The 25,827-nt window shown below is 41.4% G+C and overlaps 1 long non-coding RNA gene across 1 annotated transcript; it reads right to left on the bottom strand.

Moving 5' to 3' along the window:
- Positions 1-2,036: 2,036 nt before the first annotated feature.
- On the bottom strand, positions 2,037-20,309 carry LOC133267979 (uncharacterized). The gene is made up of 3 exons (XR_009742929.1): positions 20,094-20,309; positions 11,596-11,659; positions 2,037-2,174 (listed from the first exon to the last, which is right to left on the bottom strand). It is a non-coding gene; the product is annotated as an uncharacterized LOC133267979 (long non-coding RNA).
- Positions 20,310-25,827: the final 5,518 nt, after the last annotated feature.

Below are 25,827 nucleotides of genomic sequence, written 5' to 3'. Positions count from 1 at the left end.
CTATTTCTGTACAATATCCCTAAGATGCCAATTTTTAAACCTATCCAAACAACTGAATCATATAAAGACTTTAATTCTGAGTATCCTTTCCTCTGACCATAACAATACTGCTTTGTCCTTCTTCAAAGTAGCCACTTCAAAGTTGAGGCTACAAGTTTCATTTCCCTAAGAAGGTGCTCTTACCCATTCCCAGCCCTAGTATCACTTTCACTGTGGCATCAAGGATAAACTGCTGCTTCTCAATTAGGGACCCTTAATCACATCTTACTCACTAAAAGAGAAGAACCCTGCCTCCAGTAAAATCCCAATGTCACCTTCAGGTGGCCAGCTGTCAGGTTTTGGAAACAAAGGCTCCTATGCTCTTCCCATGTTGCCTTCAAGCCCTCTACAAATTTCCAAATTACCTTGGTTAAATTTAATTTGAAATCTCTCCTTGCCTTTATAACTATAAAATGCCCAAGTCTGCCGCTAGCTGAGGTGTGTTCAGATCACAGTCTACCATGCTGACTAATATTCCAATTTGTTCTCTTTTATTTATCAACACCGCCTTTAGCTCTATCTGTTCTCTCTTATACTTAGAGGACTGCAAACATTAAGGATCAGAAGCTTTTTGTTCTGTTTTTACAGTTTATAGCTTCTCCATTTTTAAGGCCTGTAAACATGACTGTAATCACCTAATGATGGTAGAATGTATATGAACAGAGAAACTCTTTTTATCCTCTTAAAAAAACGTATTTGTGTTTGAAGTTAATTAATTCTTCCAACCAGGAAAACACTGATACACTGTTCGGAGAAGGGCACGCTCAATTTCTGGAAGTAAAGAATGGCATGTCAAGTGAGGTATCACTCCAATCCAAATTACTATCCTGCATTTCACATACTCTAAATGACTTTACCCTAAGCATTATGTTCTGGCTATAAAGCCACTACAAACCTCACCAGCATTTCCAGCATGCTGGGCCATGCAACTCTATGTAATGCATTAAATGCAACATATAATACCCAACACTACAAGGCACCCAGGACTTAACCATGGTTTAATTCATAGTATTTTGCAGGTAAAGCTCCTAGCAAGAATTCAGACTGTAGCAAGACCTTCATACTGCGAACAGCCCACAACATATACCCCAGTGGGTGACGGGAGATCCCCATGAGGAAGTCATGAACAGAAGCCACCAGTTATCCAATGGTTTCAGTCTGTCACAGGATGGGGTTGAAAATGCAAAGGCTTTCATGGCAGCCTGGCAACTATGAGCTTCAGATAGTTTACATCTTTCCAAAACCTGGAATTCTGGTCACCAAATGACCCTATACTTCGGCACCCCTCTGTTACCCACCAAATGGTTAGAGGGATTCATACCATAAGTTGTCCAGAGCTTCAGAAACATAGGCAGGTCATTCTCACTCTAGGATTAGAAGGCCTACCGGGATATTTCATTTTTAACACTAGATCTTGTGGCTCCTTCTGACAAATCTGACAGAATCTTTCAGACATTCGCAGTGAGGAAGTTACCCTTGGTAAATTCAGACCAAAGGGGCAAATTAAAATCTACAGATGGTTATAGTCTGAAGATGAGCTAACACTTTCTTTGACTTTCTGTCTCAGCTTTATACAACTTCTAGTCACCACAAAGCACATGGAAATTGTGGCTGGTGCTAAACTAAAACAATAATCAAAAGCATTTATCACTGTAGCTCTCTGGAACTTCCACAGCCTGTAACATCAGTCTTTCCCATTGAACAATGTAAATCATTTTTGTCAACTCTGGATGATCATGCAGCTCTTCATGCAAATAGAACATTGCAAGAAGCAACAAGAAACAGGCCTGTCATGAGACCACATACAATGACAACACAGTACTTTCTTGGTGAGGATATGCTTCATGAGACATGAGTGCACTGTACCACTTACCATTCTTCCTTTCACTGAGTGGAGGGAGGTTGGGGTTTCGGCCATGATGGAGGCTGAGGGTCAGCTCGGGCTGCAAGGAGAGCTCCTGCAGCTCATTGGCAACAGCTTCGCTCTGAGGGCTGGGGGCCGCCGAAAGCGACACCAGCACCGGCTCATCATCATTTTCGCCAGCCCCTCCTCCGTCCAGCCCATTTCCAGCAATGACGGAAGGGGGCAGGCACACCACACCGGAGAAATCCACTTTGGCTTTCGTGATGGCAACCTGAGAGACAAACCAGATAAAAACCAAACAATAAATCTCACGTCAGTCTTAACCCATATGTCCAGTTCATGATGGCATCTCCGTATTCTGGAGAGACATGTTCTTTAGCAGAGCATTTGTGTTATCATCATCAATTCAAAGCCAACTACTGACTGAAACTTGATAAAGTCAGCATAAACCTCCAACAGCATCACCACAGAAACTGCTGATGAAACTACAGATAAGTAGGAGAACATTCTCAACTTTTTGTACTTGAGGAACCCAGTCATGAGAAGACAGAGATTAAGTTGTTCCAGTGAAGTCAGCCTATCTAGAACCTTGCTGAACTCTTGATTACTGTCTTTTTATACCAACAGTAGTGTTTTAACAGGACAACCATCAATATGAAATCCAGTCAGATAAAGTAATCCTTCATAATAAACCTGGAAGGACAGCTGAGTACAACAAATGAGGATTTCCAAGTAAAATTAATTGCACTGAATTAAAAAAAAAAAGAAAAAAAAATCATTATCTTGGTCTATTTTCTCCATTCACTATTAGTGAAAATGAATGCAAGAAAAATTCTCACATAAACAAGAAAAGCTTTCCTGTTTAAAACCTCAGCTACAGTAACCAAAATCTGCACTATATAAAAGGTCTTACTGAAATACACAATTTTTAAATGTTTCATATTTCCATAATTCTTAAAATAAGTATTTAAAAGCCACAACTATGTTAAAATTAAAAGTCCTTTCCCTTCAGTAACTTAAACAGAAACAAACCAGCTGGAAGTTTGGTGAAATGGTTTTTGTGTCAACATTTAAACAGTAACAGACATTATACCAAGGACAAATCATACTTGGGTTTGATTAATGAAGATGGAAGTCTCCTGCTTCTTAATATGCTGCTGTTTCAACCACTTAAAACTCAGAAGACTACCACTACATAACTGCTGCACTGTGGTAATTTGCCAAGCAGAAGGTATTTCCAGAGGCTAGCTTTCAGCTTCAAAAAGATGCAAGCAAAGCAAACTGCAGAGAAGCAAAGTAAAAACCATCAGGATAATCCTTCAGAAATCAATTAGAAGGCATAAACCCAAAGGAAGTTTTGAAAATAGTTGTTTATTAAGTATTCACCATTTAACACTCATTATTAACTTGAGTGTGACAATATTGACACATTAATAGCTGATAAAGTAGCTCTAATAGTCAGCTTCTCCACTTCCATTTCAGTTTCATACTTCTGCTGATTACTCATGTTTGCTCTGTGATACTCAGAACAAAGTTGTAAGTGGTAATACATTTGTTCAAAAATTTGTTCAGTGTATATTCAAGCAACAGTAAGTATTTACTGGTAATGAATATGCACTATTTCATCCATGTTGTCATACATTCATTCCCAGGACCTTATGTCATGATCTGAAGAGAAGCAAGGAAAAGAAGAGTGGATGGAACAAAAGAAAACAACAAAAACCACCAACTGAAGCTGGTGCTTGTTACAAAAAAACAAATGAGACAGAGCCAAACCTTACTGTCATATGAAGTATTTGCTACAATTTGGCTAGAAAGCGCCTACCCCTTCCTTGACATATTCCCTGTCCAAAGCAAACACCAGTCATATCCATTTGAGAGCAAATTTTAATGGTAATCTGCAAAGAGAAAGAAATTGTGATTCTGCCCTTCTCTTTATAATGGATACAGAATGTCTGGAAATACACACCTTTAAATCACAGACTTAGAATAACAGAGTGTGGTAAACGGTCATAATCTTTGCAAAGGCTGGAAGGAGTTAAATGATAACCAATAGAATTGACCTCAGGCCCTGCCCTGTAGGATGGGAGACCTGTGGAAAGGGGCTGAAAGGAAGAGTAATTGCTCAGTTAGGAGGCTGGCTGTCACCATCTTAGAGGAGCCAAAGCCTCTATCTACTTTATCAGAAGAGATGTACTGCAGATATTATTACACTTTGCCTAGTACCACATGATGGTTCGGTTAGCTCATGCAGGAGGACAAGCGCAGCCAGGCCCAAATCCAGAAGTGACAGACCCTGCAGGGATTTGGTATGGCAGGAGACTCAACCTACTTTTCTCAGTCTACCCAAGGAAAGAAAGAGTTCCTTCCCCTTTCAAGAGGGGGAGGAAAAAGCTTGACATGTCTCAACTATGTAAGATCTGCTTCAACAAGGTAAACAGCAAATGTACTTAGGAACTTCTAACATACTGGATTTTCTTTTAAACAGGAATTTGTAATCTGTATAAACTAGGAAAATGACATTTCAAACACCATTTTAACACCCATGTTGTAAAACAGAATCTATTTCCCTAATTTAGCTATATTCACATTAGCCAGGCCACTGAAACTACACCCTTTCTGTAAAAGTACAGTAGCAAGCTACAGCATAAAACAGAGCAAGAAATCAGTGCATGCACACCACTTTGTCTTCTCCTTCCTCCACATCCCCTCCCATTTCAGGCCAGCACAAGAATCTGCAGTGACACAGGATAAAAATGATCCAAGTGTAAAAGTCAGTTTTCTGGTTCACACTACAGGTATACCAGGACCCTGTTACAGTTTGCCATGCAGCTACACACTAACAGTGCTTGTGCCAGCACAGCACAGAGGAAAGAACTGACTTCCACCATGAGTACATTCAAACATCTAAGCTCTGCCTAAGGGAAAGAGAACTTTTTTCAGAGCAATGCCAAATCTCAGCATGCAACATATCCCCACTTTAAAAAACAGGCATCCAGTGCACAGGACTACAATAAAAGCTACAATTGGGTGAGTTTGATTTTTGTTTTCAATTAAAAGTCTGATGAAGACATAGAAGGATTTATAAGATGCTTTGAGGATTTGTAATCATCCATGCTACATTATATAGAAGTCCTGCGAAAGCCAGGGAATCCTTTCCCGCAACCAACAGTAAGGCTGTTTTTAGACTTCCCAGACAGTTACACCACTCTATAACTGTCATTGTAGAATGATCAATCAGTTAGCTACAGGCATTAATATTTAGAACCCAATTAAAATTTTAATACGTTTGTTTTCCTGCCATTTCTGAACAGACTAGAAATTTTCCCATAAAGAAACGTGCCACACAGTCTTCAAGTGACTCATCCAAAAGCTAATGTACAGTATTAAGAACAAGTATTCCTTAACCTCAATAAGGGCTTCAGGGTGAGTGCCCTCAGGATTTGTAATAAAATTTGTTTGTTGCCTAACCAGACAGCAGCTTTCTATCACGGCATTTTTCTACTTTTGGCCCAGCTGCTTCCAGGACAAGAGTGGCTGTGATCCCACAGATGTTCTACAGCAGCAACATCAGCTTAAGCAATCCTCAAGTCCTCCACTGTCCAGCCACTCAGTTCTATCACTACACTGCCCCATCTTTCACTGGGGAATCAATTTAGCTGAAGACAGTCATCTTTCCTGGGTATTCAGCAAAATCAGTTCCCCAGTCCTAGGCCCTATCTACACATACAGCTGTGCCACCAAACGTAGAGGCAACGGTGAGCTCTCAGCGTCCAAATTATGTTGCTACAAAGCACTAAAACACTGCCACAACAACACGAGCATGGACCACAGCACTAGGGAGAAGATGGAACTGCTCAAAAGAGACATTAGACAACTCAAATATATAAATTATCCCTTTCTGATTTCTGGAAGCATTTAAGAGATTTCAATTTCAGATACACAAACAAGGCAGAGTCAATTTTGGACAAGGTAGAAGACTGAGAACCACAGCCAATGAGAATTTTTGGAAAAAGATTATCTTTATCAAACCTGCACATTACAAAGGTTAAATTACTCCACAGCTTCTACATGGTAGCTTTTTAGGTTTATCCTCCTGCCATAGCAACATCATACAACAGTAAACCAGATTACATTACACCTTGCTGAAAAAAGTATTCTAGTTTGCACTTACTATATGACAAAATTACTTATAGAAACTGCTTATAAAGCTGCTCATCCAGAATCACTGAAGGACAGCTCAAATCCTGAGAGTTGAAAGGGAAACAAAATAGACACAGCAGTGCTGAAACCTGTCTGACCCACAGTAAACTAGCTCAGCAAAAGAAGCAAAAAGAAAGTAAAAAGAAACCTGGGAGGGGGAGAAGGGATTAAGATTAATGAAGGTGAAATGGCAGGAAACTAATCATCCCATCATAAGGCTAGACAAGCACCAACATTGGCACAAGGAAGCAACAGAGGCATCCCAGCCCTCCCCCTTGCCAAGAGCAAGTTTAGATCAACTTGGCTTTATCATAAGACCACATCCTCTGGTTAGACACTGAACTGGCATTGCCAACAAAAGGAACAGCCCAGCCTCTCATTCCTCAGCTCCTGTGGGCCAACAAAGGCTGAACCAGATCAAGAAACTGATCTGTATTAAATCTGACCTGGCCACACACACAGACTACTAGTTTTAAGCTGCATTAGTCACTTTCAGATCTGGCTTGCTGCCCACCAACCCAAAAAACTTGGGCTAGCATAAGGAAAAATGAGAGACAAGGTAATAAAATAAGAAATCAGGATAGCTACTTTTGGTAGCAGTGTCACCTCATGGTGTTGTTATACAGTTCAATCAAACATTCACGTTGGACTTGAACACATGCACTAAGTCTTCATGCATTAGACTTCTCTCAATTTTGGCAATATTTACACGCTTGTGGCTTCATCAAAATCTTGACAGTCAGTATTTAAATGAACCAAAGAACCAAATGAACCAAGGAACCACCTTCCCTAACATGAAACCTCAATAACCAGAGTGAAACACATGGAAGAAAAAAAAAAAAAAAAGAAATTCAGAAGTAGTAAGTAAAGATCAGAGAGGCACATGAAAGAAAAAAAAATAAAGAGCACAATTCCCAAATGAAGCAAGGACATCTCTATAAACAGCTTTCCCTTGTTTGCATTTTGGGGCTGTGTTACCAGGGTAATAGCAATTTCCTACCAATATAAGAATTGCTAAGCAACCTCCAGCACCTAAGAGCAAGTGCATGTGTGTACATCTGGGCTATTTTGAGAAGACAGAAGGTTTTTATTTTAAACTTAAGAGCAGCCTTCTGCTAGATGATCATGCCAGCTGAGACCATCCAGCCAAGAGAAGAGGCAATTGTGGGCAAAACGGCTTTAAGTGGATGAATCTTTGAAATGAGTGAGAAGAGAGGAAGAGGATGTCATGCCACGCCCAAAGGCAACAATAACCCCCAGGTCATCATGAATCAAAAGAATAACCCAAAAGAAGTGAAGTTAGCAACCGAAGCATCTTATTAGCTTGAGAAGTTATATCAATTAGAGTGAGAGACAGTCCTCTTATCTTTAGGTATTAAAAGAAATGTCACCAACAGGAACACCTTCAAGGTCATGTCATTAAAAAACAAAACCTGAACAACTTCAGTTTCCTGTCAGTTAGCTTAACACAGGCACACAGCTGTTGTTATAATTACTTCTCCAGTTAATTGAGAGTTAAACTGATGACACTGTCCATAACGTATATACAATACACTAAGCAACAAGGCAAGCATCACCCTGCGAGTGTAATAGCTTGTTCTTGAGGAACCACTTAAAGTTCAGAAAGCAAACTATGCAGACCACTAAAAAGAGACTGTCTTCGGTTAGGGAATTTTATTTTAATACATGAATTCCACTTGCAATTGTTTTCTGCAAAATCAACCAGTCATCAACTTCCTTCACTTTCACAGTAAGGGAGGGGAAGGCAAAAGCAGTCAAATAGCTACTAAATTAATTCTGGATTAGAAACAGAACAGTAATTTGAAGGTGTAAACTGTCCAACTTACCCTGACCACAAGCCACTGCCCTACAAAGCCAAAACATGCAAAGATTGCAACACATGAACAAAGATGCTGGTAAAACATGGATAAGTACAACTTTCTATATGAGCAAAAGGATATGAATCTGAAAGTATAATGTGCAAGTAACATTACAGTAAAAGAGGACATCTTTGAATCATCACCAGAAATCTCTCCTCTACCACCTCCAGCAAATCTATCAGTACAAGAGTCAAAAAAACATGCTCAGGTCAACAAGAAAATGGCAAGAAATGTTATCAGGCAAAAGGCATGAATAGCTGTAGAGAGATGCTAGGACTAGAAGGTAAAAGATTCAAAGAACACACCTAGTGCAAGGCAATTCACTGCATAATTTCAGCTGTAGACATGATTTTAACAACCACGCATCAAGAACTGTATTTCTCAAGCCCTAAGCATTTCCTTCATCAGACACTGGCATTTGTTTCACTCAGTCCAGCAGTGATAGAAAGTCTTTAAGAGATCTTGAAAAATCACCATTAAACATCAATTTCTTAAAACCACAAATAGCAGGCTAAGAAATGTAGTTTAGCATTCCAGATGTTACGAAATGCTTTTCATGATTCAATATGCATTTGGAGGAACTTTGTGTCTTTCAAGCTCAAGGAACTCTGATAATACCAAAAATAGTTTTAAGAATCACAATGATATTTATAATAAACAATCCTTGCTCAAAAAGAATGAACTCTCCCCGTTTCTGAAGTTCTTACTTAAACTCAAAGCACAAATGAGGAAAACGTCCTTCTAAGATGATGTTGAGCCTTAAAAAACAATTTCTGCTGAAGTTCAAGTAACAAAAGAGAGCAGAAAAAAAGATGTGATGTCTAGGTCTCATGTGTCAATGGGCATGCTGGTATATTTTAGTTCTTAGTCATGATATAGCTCAACATCATAACTAAAAGAGGAATGCAGCCTTCTGCTACCAAGCTATTCGTTCCTGCTGCTTCCCTTTTGTCTGATCTAATGAGTGTGCACCCAAGGTCTGACTCAGGTCAGCTGAACCAGCAGATGATTAACTCTGCAAAAGATCAGAAACTATTTTCTACTGGATCAGTCAGCTAGCTGGTTGTGCCCTATGCCTGCACAATCACTAGCTCTGATGCAAAGGAAGAAGCAGGAGTGTACAGCTATGTAGAGGTTTGACCAGCCTTTATAACAGCAGCTCACTAAAAGCAAAATCGACTTAAGTGTGCCAAAGAGCACACTTAAACATCCAGCCGTGGTGCCAGTTTCAGCAGTCCGCTACACATTCCCACTCTCATACCTTCCTCACTGTGAAATTAGCATAAATGTTATGGAAACAACATGTACTGGACAGATGAAAAATAATCTAGAAAAAAGCCACTTCTTTCCAGGAGGATCTGTTCCCCAGAGTGGCTCACCATGGCCACAAAACAGCTATGCCAGCAAAACAGGGAGCCGTGAAAGGGAACAAGCTGTTTAAGCCCACACTGGTGCCAAAGAACCACATTATGAACTACAGACTGTTTAGAACACTGACTTCTGACTGACTTCCTTGCAACTGCTGTCCGATGAATTTTTTTAAGTTCCCTTCTAGTCAGAGGCAAAGCATTCCTCTCCACCCCAAAGGAGCAAGCAGATGAAGCAATGGATTCAGCCAGCAGCAAAGGCATGTGGCAACGGATGCCAACAACCAGTGGAAGCAGAGAGGCTGCAGCAAACTAGAAAAGGGAATACTGACGAACTGCAGCCAGATGTGAGCTTTGACTTGGAAATTCTTGTCAGGAAAACTATGGGGCTGAGAAAGTATGAAGGAACTCATACTGAAAGTAAATTTAGAGCAGATTGGGACGAGAAAGTCACTGGACAAGAGGAGAATGGAAATAAGACCTCACAAGAAACAACACGCTTCCAAATGCAGAACTTTGCAGAACTTTGGGGACAAGAACTGGATTTACTAGGGCATAACAAAGTGGTGACTTGGGCAAGGAAACATAGCTCAGAGAACCAATGTAGGCTAAAATAAAAGAAAATAAATTTTGAAAATTAAAAAATAAGACAAAGGTAAAGTAGTCATATTTCAGTCAGTTCAGTTCCCAGCACAAGCATTCATGTCAGCACAAAGCAGCAGGCAAAACAGGAGATCTGAAGAATCTTACAGGAGTTTACAGCAAGTTTTTTTTGCAACTTACTGTTGTGTGTGTGAGGAAATAGTTTTACATTTTATATGATTCAGTCTGATCACCGGCTGTGACTGAGAGTATATAACCATATTGTATCACTTCACCTCAGTTTGAAATTTTCACTTCTTCATATCTAGTGGCTCTGCAGCCACAGAGCAAGTCAATTCAGCTTGATGTTCTGATGGAATGCTACACCTTGAAACATACTTCCTTTCCCACTGTGCTAGCAATCTGAACCCTGCAACCACAGGTTTATTAGATCTCATCCTCCACTCCCCCCCCAGAAAAAAAAAACAAAACCTAACCATGACAAAACAAAAACAAAAACTAGAGGAACAAGGCCCACTGAAAAGTGACGGCTTTCAGTTATGCTAGGCACAGTGTGAAAAAAAAGTCTTAAACAAAATTAAACAAGTTTTCTGACCCCAGTCACATTCTTCAGTCACAACGGTCAGAATCTGTCTACAATAAATTAAACTAATTTGAATTGATTTTGCCTACCCTTCCCATCAATGGACACTGGACATGGAATCCAAATTTCTCTGAATTTATTGTCATCTCCTAATGCAGCTACCAAGCATGACATTCATTTAAGTGGAAAGTCCAGCAACCGAGGCTGAGTCACTACATCTTCTATTCCCTTTTTCCCCTACAAGAGCTGACTTTCCATCCTTGGATATCCACACTATTGAAGAACAGGTAAGATTTTTTTTTTTTTCAGTGATTCAGGGAGAAGTATATATCAATATTACTGTCTTGTCTAACCAGTTTATTGAAAAGAAGTATTAAGTACTCAAGAAGTGCTCCCTAACATTTAAATCTAATGAATGTGGGCAAAGAACATGGCGAAGGAGTGGGAGAATTGACAGTGCTGTTCTTTGCCAATTCAAAGGATACTAAATTCAACCTTCAATACTTTTTATTTTAAAGCAACAGTACTAGAAGGCAGCACATGAAGGACATCTAAACCAAGACTTTTGTTCTGCTGCTAGAATAGATTAAAACATTTTCTATTCTTTACTATAAGATTCAGCCTGGGACCACAGATAACATCTGAATGTATCATCCTCTGAGTGCTGCCATATCATGGTAAGCCCAGTAACAGTTTTGCAGACATTATTATTTTACTGTATAGATATAATTGCCTGCCTTTATATACTTAAATAAATCAGTCTAGTGAGCCAAGGATCAGTAACACTGAATAAAGTTTGTAACACAGAACCACCAGCTAACTTGTGACGAGCCTGACATTGCTAGGCAGCAGTGAAAAGTGGACAAGCATGTAATTTATACTCTTACACCATAAAGTCTTTGCTGGACAGCTGTCACATCTCATGCTAGTACAAATTCAAAATATTTCACCTCTAACACACTACTACCCCTCATGTTTAATGACCACAAGCAATTTTCAATTCAGCACATAAGAAAAGGTCCAGACTAAAGACAGCAAAGAGAACACAATACACACCTTACTCACAGTTCCCACGGGCAAACCCAGCTCAATTCCATGCCAGCAGCTCTCTCCTCAGTCACTGAAAGGGAAAACAGGGGATAAATACTGAGATCTTAAAATAAAAAAGTAAGTAAATAAGATAAAACAACCACCACACCTATTTTCTCCTTTAAGAGTAAGGAGCAAAGTCCTTTATCCAGGATTCTTTTTTCGTACAAATCTCATTCATTTGGCACACACAACAGAATTTGAACTGAAAAGGCTGCCACACTTGTATGCGCATACCTGTGCTACTTGCAGAGCAGAACTTTTTAGTTTAGGACTGCTGTTTTGTCAGTTCTGAAGAATGCATTGTTTGAGATTTACTAAGCCAGAATACCCACAAAATTACATACGTAGTCTTCCTGTCCTTGTACTGAAATCACTTGTCAGGACTGCAATGGAAATCCCACTTTAAAGCAATGGAAGGGGGGACATCTTGAGCACCTTAAGACAAACTCACAAACATACTGAATTAACACACCACTTTTCTCTGGCAATACAGTTTTAACAGGCATGCACAGCAGAACTTGATTAGAAAATAATTACTTTGGAGACTTTAGAAGACTATTATTGCAAATAGCAATAAAAACAATGAGAAGCTGATTTGTAGTTGCCATACTTTCACACCTACTTCCTTAGCCACTTTAAAAAAAAAATACAAATCATCATATGAAGGTTTTAAACACAGTGTTTCCATCCTATTTCCTCCTCTAAGATTTTCAGACTTTAGGGTTTCCTAGACACCAGAAGCACAGAACTGCAGCTGAGATGCTATGGTATTTTGTCAATAAAAGAACCCAGGCACCTCCCGAAATACAAGCTTCAGACGGATGGACTCAGGACACAAGCATTAACATAGCTGGAGTGGAAAAAAAATAGAATGAGCTAATACTTTAGCATCAGAAGGAATAAGACCAATTAGACTGATTAGTCTCTTCTGAAGAAAGAAAGACCACAGTTAGACACTTGGATAATCGGGGCATTGCAAAATTTGAAAGAGGTCCCTGATCCCAAACAAATAAGAGAAGGAAGCTGTTTCAAAGCAGCTACAGGTAATGAACTGCATACCTACTTGGTCAACTCTCCTACACTTAACAACTTGCAGGAGAAGGTATTTACCATACTGACACAAATTTTAAAAAGTAAAGGTCACAAAGACAGGCTGAGAAAGCTGGGGCTGTTCAGCCTGCAGAAGAGAAGCTGCATGGAGACCTCACAGCAGCCTTCCAGTATCTGAAGGGGGCCTACAAGGATGACGGACAGGGACTCTTTATCAGGGACGGTAGTGATAGGACAAGGAGTAATGGGTTTAAAGAGGGGAAGTTCAGGTTAGATATAAGGAAGAAGTTCTTTACTGTGAGGGTGGTGAGGCACTGGAAGAGGTTGCTGAATTAAGTGGTAAATGCTCCATCCCTGGCAGTGTTCAAGGCCAGGTCGGACAGAGCCTTGGGTGACATGGTCTAGTGGAAGGTGTCCCTGCCCATGGCAGGGGTTTGAAACTAGATGATCTTAAGGTCCTTTCCAACAAAAGCCAGTCTGTGATTCTATAATTCTATGACGCTACTACTTTAGAAGCTTCCCTTATGACCTCTTTCAGAGAATGTTTCAATTTTTCTTTGAATAAAATGGGTCAGCACACATTATTCCAGGCTCTATCACAGAATCAAGAAGTCATATTGCCACCTTTTTGCACTATTTGTCATCAGGTCAATATTTGGAATTACTTACAGCCACTTAATTTCACATGAGAATCCATAACAAGTAATTATTTTTTCTTTAACGAAGTAGCCAAGCTGATAATCTGTAATTAAAACATTATAATAATGCAAGGCTACAACACCAAGTACATACTTACAACGTACTTTGCAAATCCCAGAAGAAGGAAGAACTTAAGAAGTCAAGGAAAGTCTCCCACAAAGATAGGAAGCAGTTAACCAAGAATTCAGTATTTCAATCTGAAGAATATACCAAGCTATCCCTAATCAGCTGACAGGTCGAAGCAGAAAGGGGAAGAACCTCTCTGTACACCTCAGTTCTACATTCCTTCCAAGGCACTCATTACCTGCACACCAGGCTGGACAGACATCTCACCTGGCACAATAAAGAGGACCTTGAAGTCTTACCTTTTAAGGCACGCATGAAGATTAAAAATATCTATATAGATACACGCAGACACTCAGTGATTTTTGACATCTTTCAAAAACTTACCATTATCCTTCAGAAAAGAGCGTGTGTGTGTGTGTATGTATACATGCAAACACACATTCAGAAAACAGCACAAACTATTTCACTAACTTCCTTGTCTTGGTTTATTTACCTCCCCCGAGTTTCCAGCACTTCCATTTACCTTCTCAGGTGTCCAGACATCCTTGTTCTCCCATGCATAACTTGTCCTCTAAGACTGCATGTATTTATCTGCCTCTACTAAGAACTGAAGTTTTATTTGATATACTATGGACAATAAAAGGGAAACTTTGAAACTTTTGGTCCTATTTGCCAAGGAAGTTTCTGTTCAATCTCAGGCAGTTAAAGTCTCACATCCTGCAATTTACTGCTTAGTCATCTGAACCCCGAGTAGGAGATAAACTAGTCTGCAATGGGCATGGACAGTCATTGACTTTTTTTCCTAATGTAAATGCCATTAAGCCAAGAGATGCTGCAAATGTATTTCTAACATTATCTTTATTCAGTCACTCCATGGAATTTCAATCCAGCTTGAAGACGGAACAACAGAAAACACAGACACACCCCACCTTCAAAACAAGTCAGACTTTACAAAGATTTAGCCTTACAGCTATAATGAAAGACAAGCTCTTTACTCCTCCTTCTATATTGCAGCGAGTGAGCAAAGATTAATCACATAACTGAAACATTTTCTGGAAAAATTCCACAGTTAAACACTTTTGTTATTCTTTGCTTACAGCACGATCAAAACATTCCTCCAACACTCCTTTTTTCTCTCACTATATAGTCAATGCAGGCAAAACTCTACTGTCCTAGATTTTCTGAAGAAAAAAATAGCGTCATCTCTAAGAAATGCAGAAGTCTCATCTTGCTGATAAACTTCTCCATCCAATGGAAATGTTTATATGTCATTGTTTACATGTTCAAGCCAAATGGCTGCTATTCCAGTGATTACAATGGCTTATAGCCTTCACTGGTGACTTGGAGTTTTAGCATGTCTGAACAACACAGAAACTCATGATTCACAAGTCCGATCTGAACACACAGTGAAGAATTCACATCCCATCTTTCTAACAGCCATACTACCTCCGAGATGTAGGCTTGACAAAGGTTCAGACTCCAAGTTCCTGTAAAGCATGCCTAACAGGACCTATGAGAGCAAATTCAGAGACATGATATTAGGTCTAACACTAACTTGGCCCTACCAATCACTCACAGAAACCACGCACGCAGGTTTGGGTCCACCTTACACAGTGAAACAGAAATTAAGTTACAATGCAGACTGTAATCACATTCTGTTGGGAAGCTTCTTGTATTGCCATAAAAATTATATTTTTTAAAATAATCATTCAAATAGAGTCTTTCAATGCTTTTCCAAAAGTTTCTTCCTGAAAGAGGAAAAGTTTCCCTGTAACTGACAAAGCGAATCCTGTCTCACCTTTGCTCAAAACTGTACCTCCACACATCTAAACAGTTGCAGAAAGAATGAGTTCATCATAACATGGGTATGGCTGCGTGTAAAGGATGATCTCATCAGAGTAAGCCTAAATAGGGTGTCAACCGTATGGATCAATTGTGCAGTAAAGAAGTATCCTCAGTGTCTCTGCCAAACCACAGAAAGGGTAGAACTCAAGGAACCACAGTATATACACACACCTTCCCTAGTGTGGCTAGAACTAGTCATAATTGCCATGTATTACATGAAGTATTAATTTGAGGTTGAAACAATCTGTGATGTCAACTCCTATCCCAAAACAAAATTAGCTTTACAAAACTAGACGTATCATTTCAGTCTCCTGCTCCCCTAATGTGAAAGTACTCTGAAGATGATGTGTAGCCAGCGCATTTATTTGCCCCACCAGAAGGTGGCAAAATAGGAATTTTCTCCACTGCTTTCTGCCAGAGGCTCCTGCACTGTGGTACACAAGCACTTCAATATGCACCCACGGCAAGCAGAGACTTCAGCAGCAGCCGCTCCTGACCATGTCCAGGGGAGAATTTTTATTTCAGTGCCACAGGGGCAGCCACCAATGCCCAGCTGTTAACAAATAACATGCTGGCACATGCAGCAGCAGTTAGCATGCTCCTTCTGCTGTACTGTACAAAAACCCTGCTTTTCTGGATCAGCAGGGCCAAACCAAGCTGAAATAGGGAGCACAAGTTAATTAAGAAGGATAAGTAGAAGTAGTCAACATGCTAGTTTGTGGTAGGAGAGCAAAAGTAGATGGATGGCATGAGGTTAAGGTGCAAAAGAAAATCCCCAATTAAAAGCTCAGCCTTTAGCTTACAAGATTTAAGAAGACTTGTGACTGTGTGTTAAATTTCACCTTCTTACAGAGATGTTATCAATACGGCTGTGTGCCTCAATCCAAAATATTTCTTCACACAAGAAAAATGATGCTTCACACACACAAGAAAATGGGGGAGGGAAGGGGAAAGGAATGCTGCACAACCTAAATTCATGACTTCAATTTCTGGAATATAAACCAAACTAAATTAAACAATTATAGTACCTTGCTCAGTAGCAAACTCTAAAACTTCATCTGTGTGAAAAGTGTCTCATACCAGAAATAGAAAAGAATCAAAGAAAAGTGAGATACTATTACTAGCATTGATTCTTAATGTCTCAAAACATTGTATCAGACGGATGACAGATTCCTGTATGAGCTACATGCACCATATGCCCTCCACAAGGACAACCTGCATTTAAAAAAATCTCACAGCATTGGCTGACCACTGTGGCATACCTAAGCCTGGTAATGTAAACTGTCTTCACCCCAATGCCATTCATTTCCCTTGAAGAAGCCACTTAACAGTGTTTGCACTACATAAAGCACTCAAAGAAGGGAAGGTAAAACATACACATTAACCACACACATTATGTCCCTGAAGGACTGAACAGAGCATTTGACAAAGGAACCAGTTTCTGAAATCACACCAACACATCCATTTCATCTGACACACACACATAAAAGAAGAATCATAGAAACAGTTTTAAACCATGGTTCCAAAACTGTCTTTTAGCTGTAGCTCTGAGTAATCCGCTTCTGCAGTCCCTCCACTCCAGCTATGCATTCCTTTGGCCCTCCCCCATCTTTTATTTTGGGGGCTGAGGGGGAGAGGAACAGAACATGTACAAATCAAAAACCAGGTCTCTTAACCTGGCTCAGCATGCAGCCCCACGGATACACCATTGCTACTGAAGTGACAGCACGTGGTGTGGAGGGGGAAAAAAAAAAAAAAGGCAGATGGGAATATGAGCTGCTTAAGACAGGGCTACCACTAAAAGAAATGTCTGTGTAACCACATCCTCTGTTTTCAGCCTCAGTTCAGCAATGTATACAGCAGGAAATAATTAGATTCGGCTTTCCCAGAGTAGGTGTTTGACGGTTTCAGACCACTGAACAGTTGTGTTTTTTCTGCTTCCTCTTCAACAGCTTCTCAGAAAAAGACACTGACCCTCATGACACAGTTGATTTGAAAAAAAAAAGAAAAAAAAATAAAGGAAGAGCACTGTATAACTAAAATGAGATTTTCTATTTGTTACCTCTTTTCACACAGAGGAAATCAACTGTACTCTTCAAAAGGGATCTTAATCATAATACTGAGTTATCAGTAAGTAAACAGGCATTGAGACAGCCCAATTGTATCATCTACAACACAGGAAGAATAGAGTGTAAAGACAGAAGACACTTGAAATTGCTATCAATTGTGTTCTTGAAGTAAAAATCATATATGGAGACATCTCATACATTCCAAATGAGTGTAGCAACTAATCCCGTGATAATGTTTTAACACATTCTAAGAATTTATATGCTTTCTGCTCTAACATCCAAACCCTTTTTCCTCTGATCCACCTCTCTACATCTAGTACAGCTCCCTTTCCCCCACCAAATACCACACAATAATGTAATCATGGCTCGATAGTGAAGGAAATCTAGTAGGGCTTTCTATTATTATTATTAAGAACTATTTTGATTGCCTGAATGTGTATTTCACCTGGAGATCCAAGGATGAAAGGGTCTGTGAAAAATGCTGCTGCTTTACTATGCCAGCAGAAGCCAGTTATAAAAAAGTCACAGGCAAGCACTCCTTCCCAAACCCAAGCATTTCTTATTATTTCACATTCATGAGGAGGAAAATATAAAGACTGGTTTTAGAAAAAATCCATATTCTCTCAGTCCTATGGCAAAATATCTCTGTAACCTCTCTCTTTGCATTTTATTTCATGATCTGCTTGTTGCCTGAAGACTGGGGGAGGAGAAGGGTATCTTCTCCCCTATGATGTTAGAGGGGATTGCCTTAATTAAATAGAAATTAAAGCTGCTTCTACAGTTGTTGGAATCAGCAAACACAGCACCATTTACATTTTGTACAGAACAATATGATGCTCAAGAAGCTATAATTAGCAATATTTTACTCTCTTCACTTTTTTCTGTGAAATCACATTTGGTATCTAAATTATAAGCGGGGGAGAACTGAAAAGGGTTCACTGAGTTAGTATCTGGTAATTAAGGGCAAATTCACCTCCTTGTGAAAAGCTCATGGCATTTGCTTTCAGCCCTGAGCCTCTTTCTCCTTTCAGCAGAAAGCACAAATCTAAAGAACAGAAAAGGAGTTCACAGTCAGCTCCAGATCATACTCTTATTTTAAAATCTATTATTAGATTCTATTTAATCACAACTATTAGATCACTCATTTAATCACTGCAGTAAACGGGAACAAATGGGTGTCCCTCTCTTTTCATATTCAGAAATGATTGAAGTATTTTTGGAAATACTTCTGAAGATCTAAAGGCATTACACTTCCAACAGTTCTACCATATGGATTTTAACGGTGCCTTTACAAAAGCCTACTGATGGGTGTTGTGCAAGCAGCAAGATATACTTTGAAAGTAAAAGCCACACTCAATTAGAGAGCACACCTTCAGTAAGTCAGCTGAGCCATGATAACATGTCAAATGTTACCATTTGACCATGGTAACTAGCCCTAACATTGCTATGTCAAACGAAAATTGACAATAAAGACAGAATTGCATTCCGAATTTTCTCAATGCCTTTGCTGGTGATGTTGGGATAGACACATTCAGCCCAGAATAGCTACATTTTGTTTTCCAAATATTGAGAGCTGTGTCTTGAAATCCTATTGAGAAATAAAAGGCATGATCCAGCAACAAAGCTACAGACAAACAGAAGTATTTTAAAACATTTTCAATGCCTATACATTTTTAATGTTTTCAAAACGGATTTTCTATTGACAATAGACGAAGATGCAGTTTCATGACAGGGGCCCTGATATTGTCTGGACAAAAATAATACAAGAAAGGAAGTGCTATAAGCAGCAGCAAGCATGAAATCCCTTATTCAGCCCACTCAAGGATCTCTAGTTAAGAATCACACAGAACCATTTTAACATAAAGTTTGCATGATGCAGAATAAGCGTACATTGATGCACACCATAAAGATCTCAGGAGGGTATTTCCATTTGCACACAAGGCAAATAGTCAGTCTTCATCCTTGACTGGGGTTATGTGAAATTACAGTCGTCTCCAATACAAGATTTTACAGCCACAGAAAGGGACATCTAGTCCTCACTACACAGACACCTGGGTCACACAGACATTACTTTAGATATTCCTCTAGCCATAGCACGGGCAAGCATCTTTTCAGTAGGAAAAATTAACTCTGCTTAATACCACTTGGATGTGCGTGGACCTGTGGGTACGGCAGGATACTGCTGCTACACAAACCCTTGTCAACTACTGTCGCCACTACCAGGCCTGTAAAACCGGAAAGAGAGCCCTGAACAAAACCCCACCGCCGGCCTGCCATACGCGAGGCTCTCGGGACACGAGCGGGGAGCCGGGAGCGCCGAGCCCCTCTCAGGTGAAGAAGGCGGGGAGAGGCCGACGGGAGAGGGGGTGGGAGGGGCAAAACCGAGGCAGGGCCGGAGGAGAAACACGCCTGGGGGCTTCAGAGGGGCCGAAGCCGGCCCACGGCTGGAGAAAGCGGTAGTGCCCCGGCGAGGGGAGGCCCCTCGGGGCAGGCCGGGGCTCCAAGGAACTGAGCTGCCCAGTCGCGCCGGGCACCCACCTGCCTCACACCGGGACCGCCGGTGCGGGGAGAACAACGAGGGGAAGGTGGGGTGTGGCGGCATGAGGGGGCACGCGCTGCCCCCGCCGCTGAGGAGAGGTCCGGGCTGCGGGGCGGGTCCGCGCCCACCCCCCACACACACCCTCTTTCTTTGCCCCTGTGGCGACAGAGGTCGCCCGGCAGCTCCGTACCCACCTGGTCACGGTTCCATCTCGCTCCGACCCCGCCCGTCGCTGGCGGAGCCGCCACCCGCCGAGACCGCGCTTAGCCCCGAGCCTGCCACCCGGCCTCACCACCGCCGACCGGCGCCTCACAACCGCGGAAGCGCCCTCCCCGTGCCTCCCTGCTTCGGCGACACGCTCCGGCCTCCACCAATCAGAGCGGAGGAGCGCGGGTGAGCGCCACAGAGGCTGGCCAATGGGCTGCGAGCACCCGGGGAAGCTAACGGGCCCGAGGCAGGGGGAGGGCGGGCACCGAGGGGCCGGCAGCCAATCGGAACGCAGCAATGATGTCATCGGTGAAGGGGCGGGAGCGGGGCGTCCCTTGGGAAGGCGACGAGGGGAGGTAGAGGAGGGTCCTGCCCCTTAAAGGGACGGTGGTGCCCTTATAGCCTGCGCGTGTGTTGGGGGGCAGGTTTGTCGTGGCGCTTAACCGCTTTATATATAACCTTTGGACTTATATTGTATAATTATATAAGGGAGTGTTTTCCAAACTGCACAGCAAAGAGCTGGCTGGTGCTGGCGGGTGAGCAGGCAGGGCTCCTAGGTGCTGAGATGGCGCCATGGGACCAGGCAAGGCCCGCCGTGGCAGCCCTGAGGTGAGGGCAGCTTAGTGTTGAGCTGGCCGCCTCCTTCGTCCTGCCTCTCCCAGCCCCAGGACATGCCTGCCAGTGCCACCCAGGCCCCTAATGCCTGGGATGGGCCCAGTAGGCACTCCTCAGCGGGGGAACAGAAGTTTCCCTGCAGAGGTGGTGGAGAGAGGCTGGGTGCCATGTTGCTGTCACTACCTGAGCTGTAACTTAGAGGCTTGAACCGATCTGGAGGTTTCAGCTGCCCCTTCAGCAGCTGAAAGTTCCAAATGTGTGGCCAGATGGTGTGCTTCTCTTGAAGGAGTGTGTTGTTCTTTATTTAATATGATGCTGGGAAAAGAAATCGCAAATGGGTGAAATGCACATGATGAAAATGTCAGTTAACTGGGGTGGGATTGTCGAGAAAATAGGGGAATGATGCCATGCCTGAAGAGCATGACAGAGGATCATAGTTAGACTGTTATAATATCATTTTAAATAGTGTGCTTTTACCTGCAGTGCTATTCTCACCCCTGCATATTGTATCTCAAAGGAACGTTACAGACACAAATCGTGACTGAGGCTGTAACAATGCTCTGTGAAGGATTGTGTCACACTGTGAAGCTGAAAAAATCAGTATTGCCTGTCAGAACAAAGGAAAGGGGGCACGAGGAAGGTGTACAACAATAAATGGTACAGAGAAGGCATAATTGCCCGTTTCTTATTCTCGTGTGTAGTAAAAGAATTAGAGGACATGATATAACTGCAAAGCAATTTATGTGAAGTAGTTAGGAAAAAATGTTTGTGCCATGTACAATTAGGCTATGAAATTCATGACAAGAAGCTTAATGATACAAGAATGTTAAGAAGAACCAAATACTTAGTTACTGCCAGTCAGCCACTATCTTGCCCTAGTTTCCAATACTGACATTTACAGCTCTTTGCTTTTCATTCCCAGGGATCCAGTTCAGCTCTGGCTGCGCACATAAATCTTGATGTAACGTAATGCTTCTCCATGCTGTTTGACAGGGTTAGCCCTCCAGAAGTAGCTTAGTGAAAGAGTGAAGTAAAAAACATTAAATGTTCCCATGGATGATGATAATTCTGGGAGCTTTAGGTTTAATGACAAGTCAGGAATATTTACCTTCCTTTTCTCCCATGTTTTCTAAGAATAGCCCTTCAGGGATCTGAGATAAATGTGCCAAGTGGATGAGAAAGTATGGATGTTTTTCTGTTTTACACTGGCAATTTTAGCAACAATAATTCATGGCTTGTTCTTGAAATCATTTGCTTAGGAGACTTGTTAATAGATCTGTTTACAGAGCAGGGGGAACAGATGATGCGTTCAAGGGCATGCTGGGGAGGGACTCTTCATTAGGGACTGTAGTGACAGGACAAGGGGTAACGGGTTAAAACTTAAACAGGGGAAGTTTAGATTGGATATAAGGAGGAAATTCTTTCCTGTTAGGGTGGTGAGGCACTGGAATGGGTTGCCCAGGGAGGTTGTGGATGCTCCATCCCTGGCAGTGTTCAAGACCAGGTTGGATGAGGCCTTGGGTGAGATGGTTTAGTGTGAGGTGTCCCTGCCCATGGCAGGGGGGTTGGAACTAGATGATCTTAAGGTCCTTTCCAACCCTAACTATTCTATGATTCTATGATACCACAAAAAGCTTACAGTTATGCCCATATTTCCATTTCACAAGTCAGAGTCCTACTCACCAGGTTGTATCTTCCTTCAAACAGATGAGCATTTAAGTACATTTCTGTTTCACTGGTTTGCTAATGTCCCTACTGATTTGTGAACTCTTCATATTACTGATTGCTTTTGGTGTCTACTAGCATGTTTTTCTAAAGTTCCAAAGGTATTTTCAGGCCTTGATAAATATATAGCAGGGAAAACCGAAAGAAGAAGTTCTGTTTGCTCATAGAAACTTTCTGTCTTCACCAGGAATAATGAAAAGTTAAGAACAAGTATTACATGCAAGCTATTCTTTCTGGTTTAGTTTTGAAGGTCTCTTTGTTATTTTCAGAAGATTTAAGTTTCCTTAAGACTTAGAATGAATGAACTAAATTCCCGTTTCATTTACTGATGAGCAAGAACAGTGTGCAGTATTGGTAAAGGCAGTAGATCAAGTATATTAAAAAACTTCTATTTGATTTAATGTTAGCTGAAGGTTTACACTGAACAAAGAAGACACCAGTGTGATATAACAGAATACAGCAGAATTCAATCTAGCTGCAGTATTTTAAGTGCAGTTCTGAACTCAGTTGCATAATTAAAAAATCAAGTTACTTTTGGGTGCCTACCATGAACAACTAAGCTTGAAATCTTGCACAGATATATTTGATTTTCCTAACCTGATGTCTCAGCCATCATTGACTTAGCATTACATTCAGTTTTTCGTTCGGATTTCCTGTCTCTTAAAGAAAAGCAGGAAGAATTGGGGAAGGGAAAAAAAACACAAAACCAACTCCAAAAGAGAGCAAAGCTAAAACGTGTCCCAGAGAGTGTTTCTAAAGATAAAGTTCTTAAAATGTCTCAATGCTAAGCTTAACCTTAAAGGCTTCATGGTGTTCATCCATCTAAAGATGACTCTGCTTAAAACCATAAGCTATTAAAGAAACCTTAATGACCCAACAACTCTGAACATGCCTAACAATGTTTATTGTCTTGACATTAAGCTGATTGACAAATCATCTGATGGAGAAAGAGCCTGGTTGGCAAAGCTAACTATTCCTGCTTAATGTTTGTGAAAGTCGTGAATTCTGCTAACTTGACTTCTGAGTAGTTACACACATCTTAGCAGCACAGCAAGATCTCAGGTTTTCCAGTGGTTACATGGGCTACAGCAGCAGATGCTCGTGTGTGTGTGTGTGTGTGTGTGTGTGTACATAAGTGAGATGTGCCGGGGCTTTCCAGGGCCCTGGGGAAACTCCTCCCAGAGCACTTAGCCAGACAGGGGTGATTGCCAGCCCTGGGCTTACACCAGCTGCCGTGGCCAGGCTCCTGCAAGATACTGAGCTGGACAACAAGGGAAGCCACCTCTATGGCACCTCTCCCCCAACAGCTCTGGAGAGCACTTGCGTGTAGATGGTTTCTGCTGGACCATAATTGCCTGCATTCAGGCTGGATGAGGTCGTCCACCAGACCAAGCACTGTCAGTTACTTGAGCAGCTCAAATTCTGTATATGGCCTCCAGCCAGAGCCTACACTTTCCTCTCAGGCTGCAGGGCAGAGGTTGATGAGGAGGGTGTGCCTGACAGGGATGGGCAGAGAAAGGAATAGGAGGGTGTAGAAGCAGGTGCTGGAGTTCAGGCATGTGTGTTAGAGTACACAGGAGAAGTGGGCTGTGGACACTGAAGATTGGGCTCCTAATGGAGAGCAGAAGGGTGTGAAAACACCCGGGGTAGTACCACAGTCCTGCTATGTTAGCCTCTCTGGGAACTATAAGGGCAAAAGTTGAGTTTGGGGTTGTGTTGTGAAACTAGGAAGAGATGGTATGTTCTCAGTCTTGTTTAATCAAGTACTGACAAACAAAAAGGAACAACTGAAGGAAATGTCCAACATGATTCCCTGCCTTCAGAGAGGCTAGTTGTTTGGAATTTTTGTAATTGAATTGTGTTCTTTGAATGGTTTTAAACTTATTTTCCATGTCCTGCACATCAGTGACTAGTTATTGTCCTATAATCCCCATGGTACAAGTACCTCTTGAGAAAGTTGTTAGGAGAGGACATAAACGTCATCCAGAGGTAGTTCAGTGTTCAAAGCATTAGAGACAACCTCTTTTCTAATCTTACTAAGGATTTTCTGTTTTGAAATGGGTCAACAGTTTCAGTTTAGTAAACACCAACATTTTTCTGTTATTGTAAGATTTTCTGGCCAAGCAATCCACCTTCCTGTTTGTCCTTTTCAAGAAGAGAGGATTTTGTGTGCTCAGCTGCTCAAAGAAAGAGTAACATACAAGAAAAGGAAAGCAAATCCTTTGTCCTTTTGGCAAACACCAAACACGAGAATTTCTGATAAATTATTTGGGGAAGTGGTAGGTGCATGTAAAAAGTTCACCGACTTGTATCAGAGTTCAAGCTTAATAATTACAGTATCTTCTGTAAAAGAATACATAATTATTAACTTAAGGCTGTGGCTTCCAAGCTGTGATCCACATAAGTAGGAAGGTGTTTACCATAGTAAACACAGTTTAAAAACTTATCGGTTCAAAAGTACAGTGATAAAGATACGCTGTGGTTTAAGAGAAGAGTTGAAGGTTGGCCATCATCTTCTTGTCTGAAAAAGCTGGAATGGACGCTTCCCACGTTTCTGGGGCTATTGTAGTATTTTACTGCTTCCCATAGATGGAGCCAAACTCACATCCTCCAGCTGCATGTGACTCACCAGCAATGAACTCAGCTTCCCTCACATCACAGAGAACTATATAGCAAGAGAGTTTATCATGTGTCCCTAAGCCCCATTTCCTGACCATTCCTCTAGGCTGATTCCCTAATACTGCTTCACTGTCTCCCAGGTCTGTTCTCACAGTGCAGCGGCAACAGGCAGCAACACACAAAAGCACTAATCCAACTCTGACCTTCCCATACAGCTTGAGAGGAAATGTTTTTCAGATGTTACAAATATTACCTTTCTAACTACACATTATATCAAAGCTTTGGGTACTGGTCTCTTCTTCTGCATATCGAATGGAGAAAGTATTACACAAGGTCTCAGGAAACACAGTTTGGAGGCCAGTTCCTTCCACTGCCATGCTGAAAATGTTAGGCAAAATTACAGTCTACAAGGTCTTGGTACTCTGGCCTTTCCGCTACAAAATGTTTGGGATCTAGAGATGCAATGCAATGATTTGTAATAGAAAGTAGTAGCTTCAGAGAACTGAGAGGAAGACTCTACAGGCTCTGCCACTTGCAGAGTGATAGCTAAATTACAGCAACTTGATTTAAAAAAACTGCATAAGGAAGACAGACACAACTCTCAGACAAACAAGGATGAGATCCTTGAAGGGTAAGGAATGAGGGTTTCTAGCCTTCAGGAGAAAGAAATCGTAGCTACCCCTCCCCACAACAGCTCAGAGTTCTTTGCTCACTTCCAAGAGCTAAAGAAGTCATCTTCACATCTGTGTTTAGAACAGAGAA

This window comes from Pezoporus flaviventris, unplaced genomic scaffold (genome assembly GCF_033815535.1).
Source record: "Pezoporus flaviventris isolate CSIRO_AGI_PZ_B2104156 unplaced genomic scaffold, CSIRO_AGI_Pfla_v1 ptg000011l, whole genome shotgun sequence".
Classification (NCBI taxonomy): domain Eukaryota; kingdom Metazoa; phylum Chordata; class Aves; order Psittaciformes; family Psittacidae; genus Pezoporus; species Pezoporus flaviventris.
Note: the sequence above shows the minus strand (reverse complement) of the source record. Positions and strands in the feature narration are given on the sequence as shown.